At 35.2% G+C, this 8,279-nt stretch overlaps 1 non-coding gene across 1 annotated transcript; it reads right to left on the bottom strand.

Moving 5' to 3' along the window:
* Window positions 1-6,820: 6,820 nt before the first annotated feature.
* Window positions 6,821-6,928, bottom strand: LOC121016880 (U6 spliceosomal RNA). Its single transcript, XR_005784506.1, has one exon. It is a non-coding gene; the product is annotated as a U6 spliceosomal RNA (small nuclear RNA).
* Between the last annotated feature and the right edge of the window lie 1,351 nt (window positions 6,929-8,279).

The raw sequence follows: 8,279 nt of genomic DNA, 5'->3' as shown, positions 1-8,279 counted from the left end.
GCTATTACTGAGGCCATTTGGCCCCCTGACCTGTCTCTCAGTCATCCACAGAATTCTGGATCCTTACAGTTAACTTGGCTTTTCAGATGTTTATAAAGCATCAGGTTTTTGTTGGCTCAGAGGGAGACCTGGCTGGAGGCTTCTGTCCCATGAACTAAATGTCAATGTCTAATAGTTGCTAGACTCACAGAGGTGCTATGATGTCATGGGCCTGCTTGGGCTGGGACCAGTTTTGTGACCTTGGAGATGCCCTCACTTCTCTGGCCCTAGATCCTTTAGTTTCTAAAATTAGGGGAGAAAATGTTTTTTCTTGTTATAACAGCTTTCTTGAGATATAACTCACACACCATAAAATTTACCCTTTTAAAAAGCATACAGTTCAGAGCTTTTTAGTATAATCACAGAGCTGTGCAATCATCACCACTATCTAATTTTAGAACATTTTCTTCAACCCAAAAAGAAACTATGCCACTTTAGCAATCAATCACATTTCTCCCTCCCCCTGGTCCCTGGTGACCCCTAATTTACTTTCTGAATCTATGGATTTGTCTATTCTGGACATTTCATATAAATAGAATCATACGTCCTTTTTTGTTTGTCCCCTTTCACTTAGTATGTTTTCAAAGTTCATCCATGTTACAGCAGGTACAAATACTTCATCCCTTTTTATGGTCAAGTAATATTCCACTGTATGGTGTATCACATTCTGTTTATCCATTCATCTGTAGATGGACATTTGGATTATTATAAATGGCTATTATAAATGGTGCCTCTATAAACATTCATGTAAAAGTTTTTGTGTGGACATATGTTTCAATTTCCCTTGGGTATATACTCTGGAGTGGAATTGCTGGGTCATATGGCAACTCTACATTTAGCATTTTGAGAAACTGCTAGTATATTTTTGGCTGCACCATTTTACATTACTACTGGCAGTGTTGAAGTTTCCAATTTCCTTACATCCTCATCAACACCTGTTATTGTCTAGTTTTTTATTTTAGCCTTCCTAGTGGGTTTGAAGTGTTTTCTTTTTGAAGTATCATTACGTACAATATCCCATTAGTTTTAGGTGTACATCATAGTGATTTGATATTTTTGTATATTATGAAATGATCATCATGATCAGTGTAGTTACCATCGGTAACCATGCAAAGTTATTACAATATCACTGACTATATTCCCTACACAGTACATTACATCCCCACGACTTATTTATTTCATAACTGGGAGTTTGTACTTCTTAAATTTTTTTTTTCAACGTTTATTTATTTTTGGGACAGAGAGAGACAGAGCATGAACGGGCGAGGGGCAGAGAGAGAGGGAGACACAGAATCGGAAACAGGCTCCAGGCTCTGAGCCATTAGCCCAGAGCCCGACGCGGGGCTCGAACTCACGGACCGCGAGATCGTGACCTGGCTGAAGTCGGACGCTTAACCGACTGCGCCACCCAGGCGTCCCGAGTTTGTACTTCTTAATTGCCTTCCCTATTTTGCCCTGTCCCCTCATCCACTCTCCTGTCTGATAACCAACAGTTTCTTTTCTAGATCTATGAGTCTGTTTCTATTTTGTTGTTTTTTTAGATTACACATATAAGTGAAATCATATGGTATTTGTCTTTCTCTGACTTATTTCACTTAGCATAATACTCTAGGTATGGAAAGATTTCATTCTTTTTTAAGGCTCAGTAATATTCCACGATATATATATAGCACTTCTTCTTTATCGAATCATCTAGCAGTGATCACTTGGGATGCTTCCATATCTTGGATATTGTAAATAATGCTGCAATAAACATGGAAATGCATATATTTCTTTGAATTTGTAATTTTGTTTTCTTTGGATAAATATCCAGAAGTGGATTTGATGGATAGAATGATAGTTCCATTGTTAATTTTTTGAGGAAACCCCATACTATTTTTCATAGTAGCTGCAAGGGTTTATATTCCTTCCAACAGTGCATGAGAGGTCCCTTTTCTTCACATCCTTTCCAACATTTATTTTTTTTTTTTGTCTTTGTGATAATAGCCAATCTGACAGGTAGGAGGTAGTATCTCATTGTGGTTTTGATTTGCATTTCCCTGATGATCAGTAATATTGAGCATCTTTTCACTTGCCTGTGGCTATCTGCATGTCTTCCTTGGGAAAATATCTATTCAAGCTCTCTGCCCATTTTATAATCAGGTTATTTGTTTCTCATATATTAAGTTGTGTAAGTTCTTTATATATTTTGGATCTTAACCTCTTATTGGATATATGATTTGCAAACATCTTCTCCTGTTCAGTAGGTTGCCTTTTCATTTTGTTGGTTGTTTTCTTCACTGTGCAAAAGCTTTTTAGTTTGATGTAAGTTCATTTGTTTATTTCAGCTTTTGTTATCCTTAACTGAGGAGACTGGGCCAAAAATATGTATGTGTGTGTATATATATATATATATATATATATATATATATATATATATATATTGCTTTGGCTAATGTCATAGATAACTATCTATTTCATCTTCTAGAAATTTTATGGCTTTAGGTCTTACATTCAAATATTTAACCCATTTTGAATTTATTTTTGTATATAGAGTAAGAAAGTGGTCTAGTTTCATTCTTTTGCATATAGCTATCCAGTTTGCCCAACACCATTTGTTGAAGAGGCTGTCTTTTCCCCATTATATATTCTTGCCATCTTTGTCATAGATTAACTGACTATATATGAGTGGGTTTATTTCTAGAATCTCTATTCTATTCCATTGATCTGTATCTGTTTTCATACCAGTACCATACTGTTTTTACTGTTGCTTTGCAGTATGGTTTAAAATCAGGGAGCATGAAACCTCCAGCTTTGTTCTTCTTTCTCAAGATTGCTTTGGCTATTTGGAGTCTTTTGTGGTTTCATACAAATTTTGGAACTCCTTGTTCTAGCCCTGTGAAAAAAACCTTTGGTATTTTGATGGGGATTGCACTGAATCTGTAGATGGCTTTGAGTAATATGGACATTTTAACAATATTCGTTCTTCCAATATATTAGCATGGCATACCTTTTCATTTATTTCCACTTATTTCCATTTGTTAATTGAAGAATTTGTCTTCAGTTTCTTTAATCAATGTCATAGCTTTCAAAGTACAGGCCTTTCACCTCCTTGCTTAAATTTATTCCTATTTTATTCTTTTTTTTCCTTCCAAGTTTTTATTTAAATTCTAGTTAGCTAACATACAGTATAATATTAGTTTCAGTATAGGATTTAGTGATTCATCACTCACATACAACACCCAGTGCTCATCACAAGAGCCCTCCTTAATAGCCATTACCCATTTAACCCATCCCACACCCACCTTCCCTCCAGGAAACCTCAATTCATTCTCTACAGTTAAGAGTCTGTTTTACAGTTTGCCTCTCTCTATTTTTCCCCTATGTTCATTTGTTTTGTTTCTTGAATTGAATTCCACACATATAGTATATTCCATATTATATATGGATATATATCCATGGAGATATATATATATATATATATATAGAGAGAGAGAGAGAGAGAGAGAGAGAGATACAGATACAGATATAGATATAGATATAGACACAGATACAGATATAGATATCACATCTTCTTTATCCATTCTTTAGTCAGTAGACACTTGGGCTGTTTCCATAATTTGGCTATTGTAGATAACGTTGCTATAAACATCAGGGCATGTGTCCCTTTGAATCAGCACTTTTGTATTATTTGAGTAAATATCTATCTAGTAGGGCAATTTCTGGGTCATGGGGTAGTTCTATTTTTAACTTTCTGAGGAACTTCCATTCTGTTTTCCAGAGTGGCTGCACAAGTTTGCATTCCCACCAAGAGTGTAAGAGGGTTTCCTTTTCTCTGCATCTTCACCAACATCGGTTGTTTCTTGTGTTATTACTTCTAGCCACTCTAACAAATATGAGGTGATATCTTATTGTAGTTTTGATTTGTATTTCCCTGATGATGAGTGATGTTGAGCATCTTTTCATGTGTCTGTTAGCCATCTATATTTGTTCTTTGGAAAAATGTCTATTCATGTCTTCTGCCCATTTTTCCACTTGATACAATTATTTTCTTCATTTCTCTTTCTGATAGCTCATTATTAGTGTGTAGCAACACAACCAATTTCTGTACGTTAAGTTTGTATCCTGTGACTTCACTGAGTTTGTGTATCAGCTCTAGCGGTTTTTTGGTGGAGTCTTCAGGGTTTTCTACAAAGTATCATCCCATCTGCAAACAGTGAAAGTTATACTTCTGCCTTTCCAACTTTGATACCTTCTATTTCTTGCTTAAATCTTGTGACCAAAATGCCCAAACAATGTTGAATAAAAGTGGCAAGAGTGGGCACCCTTGTCTTGCTCCTGATCTTAGAGGAAAAGCTTTCAGCTTTTCACCATTGAGGATGATATTAGCTGTGAGTTTGTCTATGTGGCCTTTATTTTGAGGTACATTCTTTTTTTTTTTTAAGTTTATTTATTTATTTATTTATTTATTTATTTATTTATTTATCTGGGGGCGGGGGGACGAGTGGGGAGGGGAAGAGAGACTGGGAGAGAGAGAATCCCAAGCAACCTCCGCACTGTCAGCTCAAAGCCCGATGTGGGGCTCAAACTCACCAACCACAAGATCATGACCTGAGCCGAAATCAAGAGTCAGACGTTTAACTGGCTGAGCCACCCAGGCGTCCCTACATCCTTCTATACCCACTTTGTTGAGAGTTTTTTATCATAAATGGGTGATAAATTTTGTCCAATGCTTTTTCTGCATCTATTAGGATAATCATGTGCTTTTTTATTCTTTATTTTGTTGATGTGGTATGTCATGTTGATTAAGTTACAGATGTTGAATCACTCTTGAATTGCTTCAATAAATCCCACGTGCTTGTAGTGTGTGATCCTTTTAACGTATTGTTGAATTACTAATATTTTGTTGAGGATTTTTGCATCCATATTCATTAGAGATAGTGGCTTGTAATTTTCTTTTTTGTTGTTGTGTCTTTGTCTGGTTTTGATATCAGAATAAAACTTGTCTCATGAAATGAGTTTAGAAGTGCTCCTTCCTCTTCAATATTTTGAAATAATTCGAGAAGCACAGGTACTAACCACTTTAAATGTTTGGTGAATTCATCTATAATACTATCTGGTCCTGGGCTTTTGGTTTTCGAGAAGTTTTTAAATTGATATTTCAATTTCATTGCTTGTAATCAGTGTTTTCAGATTTCCTGTTTCTTTGTAATTCAGTCTTGGAAAGTTGTGTGTCTCTAGGAATTTATCCATTTCTTCTAAGCCTCGCGATTTGTTGGTATATAATTGTTCATAGTAATCTCTTGTGATTTTTTTTTTTTTCTGAAGTATCTGTTGTAACTTCTCTTTCATTTTTTATTTTATTTATTTGGGACCTTTTGCTTTCTTTTCTTGATAAGGCTGGCTAAAGGTTCATCATTGTCTTTTTAACTTTTCAAAGGACTGTTTTTAGTTTCATTGATTTTTTAAAATTTTTTAGCCTCTATTTCATTTATTTCTGCTATGATCTTTATTATTTTCTTCCTTCTACTAACTTTGGGCCTTGTTTCTTTGTTTTTGTTTTTGTTTAATTCTTTTAGGTATAAAGTTATATTATTTGAGATTTTTCATGTTTCTTGACATGGGCCTATATCACTATGACCTTTGCTCTTAAAAGTGTTTTTGCTGTATCCCATAGGTTTTGGAAAATTGTGTTTCCTTTCATTTGTTTCAAGGTATTTTTTGTTTTGTTCTTTGATTTCTTCATTGACCCATTGTTTGTTTAGAGGCATGTTGTTTAGGCTCCACATGTTTGGGTTTTTTCTAGTTTTCATCTTGTAATTGATTTCTAGTTTCATACCACTGTGGCCAGAGAAAATGCTTGATATGATTTCAGTCCTCGTGTGTTTATTGAGACTTGTTCTGTGGTCTAATGTGTGATCTGTCCTGGAGAATAGTTCATGTGCACATGAAAAGAACATGTGTTTTGCAGTTTTTGGATGAAGTCTTCTGCATACATTAAGTTCATATAGTTTAATGCATCATTTAAAGCCAATGTTTCCTTATTAATTTTCCATCTGAATAATCTATCCATTGATGTAAGTATAGTATTTAAGTTCCCCAATATTATTGTATTACAGGCAATTTCTCCCTTTATGTCTGTTAATATCTGCTTTATATATTTCAGTGCTCTTAGTTTGGGAGTACAAATATGTACAAATGCTATATTTCCTAATTTGAATGTATAAATTTATATGAATGTTATATCCTCCTCTTGGATTGACTCCTTTATCATTATGTAATATATCTTCTTTGTCTTGTTACAGTCTTTGTTTTAAAGTCTGATATTATTTAATATGAATATTGCTACTTCAGGTTAATTTTTGTTTCCATTTGTATGGGATATTCTTTTACCCCTTCACTTTCGGTCTATGTGTGTCCCTAGATCTGAAGTGAGTCTGTTATAGGCAGCATAGAGATGGGCCTGAGTTTTTTTAATCCATTCAGCCATCCTATGCCTTTTGATTGCAGCATTTAGTTCATTTAGATTTAAAAGAATTATCTATAGGTATACATTTATTGTCATTGTGTTAATTGTTTTTTTGGTTGTTTTTGTGGTTCTTTGTTCCTTCCTTCTTCTCTTGGTTCCTTCCCTTGTGGTTTGATGGTTTTCTTTAGTGTTATGTATAAGTTCCTTTGTCTTTATTTTTTGTGTCTTCATTATAGATTTTTGGTTTGTGGTTATTATGAGGTTCATATATATTGACCTATACGTATGGAAGTCTATTTTAAGCTGACAGTCATTTAAATTCAAATGCATTCTAAAAGTAGGAAGCCCTTCATGAATTTGCATGTGATCCTTGTGCAACAGTCATGCTAATCTTCTCTGTATCATTCCAATGCCAAAGTGAGAAATTGATCAGTGATTGTCAAAATGACAACCCAGAGTGAAAAGTACATTTTATTATAGGACCCAATATAAATTTAATTTATATATTTAAATTTAAAAATTATAATATGTACATTAAATAACTGAAGTGCAACATTTTATGAAACAGTATTTACCCTTACTACCTGCAATATACTTCTTCTTTTCTCTGTCTTTATTGCTGGTGGTGACTCATTAAATTAATTTCATGACATGCTAAGCGAGTTACAACCCATAGCTTAAAATCTCTGATCTAGATCATTAATTCATTCAACAAATATTTATGCAACACCAACATGTGCCAGGTTGCCAGGTATTGTTCTAAGTTCAGCAGAGAATTAAATAGACAAAAATTCTTGCCCTTATAGAGCTCACGACCTAGGAGTGGGATTGTATATATATGTAATATGTGACATGTATGATATATCTCCATAAACTATAAGGTATGCCAGATGCGGTAGCGGATGTTATTGATGCCCCACCCAGAACCTGGAATATCGTATCATATCATATCATTATTTTGGTGTGCTTGTTCTTCCTCCAGGAGCCAAGATCTGCATGTTTCGCTTTGAGACTTTTTCCAAAGTCACAGAAGGCTTATTTGCATACCTTGGGTAGAAGCAGAAATTAACACCCCATTCCCAAGAAGCCTACAGCCAATGACTAATGGAAGTCAGTATAAAAGTACCCCAGCTTCTTCTCCACTTGTGTGGGGTAACTGGAGCATATCCCAAGAAACCACTTCTACTTGAATTCTTGGCACAAAGTCTACTTCTGGGGTAACTCAAACTGTGAAAGAAGATGATACGTGCTATTATAAGAAATAAATAAGAAAAGAGGTTAGAGGGTGATAGAGGGTAATTTTAAATGGGGTAATCTGGGAAGGCCTCACTGATAAGAAATAAGTGATATTTGAAGAAAAGCCTAAAGGCGGTAAGGGAGAAAAATATGTGGGTATGGAAAAGAGAGAATGTTTCAGACAAGGGGGACAACAAGTGTAAAGGCCCTAAAGCAAGAGTAAGTAGACCAGTGCAATAAGCTAAATGTCTGTATCACCCCAAATACATATGTTGAAGCCTTAACTTCCAATGTGATGGTATCTGGAGGTGGGCCTTTGGGAGGTAAGTAGGTTAAAATGAGGTCATCAGAGTGTATTCAATGATGAGATTAGTGCCCTTATAATGAGATGAAGGGAGCCAGCACTCTTTCTGCCATGTAGGGATACAGCAAGAAGGCAGCCATCTATGAACAAGGAGGAGAGCTCTCACCAGAACCCGACCATGTTGATGCCCTGTCTCAGACGTCCAGAACCAGGAGAAATAAATCGCTGTTTAAGCCACCCAGTCTATGACAT

Source organism: Herpailurus yagouaroundi, unplaced genomic scaffold (genome assembly GCF_014898765.1).
Source record: "Herpailurus yagouaroundi ecotype Mexico unplaced genomic scaffold, PumYag 29, whole genome shotgun sequence".
Taxonomy (NCBI): domain Eukaryota; kingdom Metazoa; phylum Chordata; class Mammalia; order Carnivora; family Felidae; genus Herpailurus; species Herpailurus yagouaroundi.
This window is presented reverse-complemented; position numbering and strand designations above follow the sequence as displayed.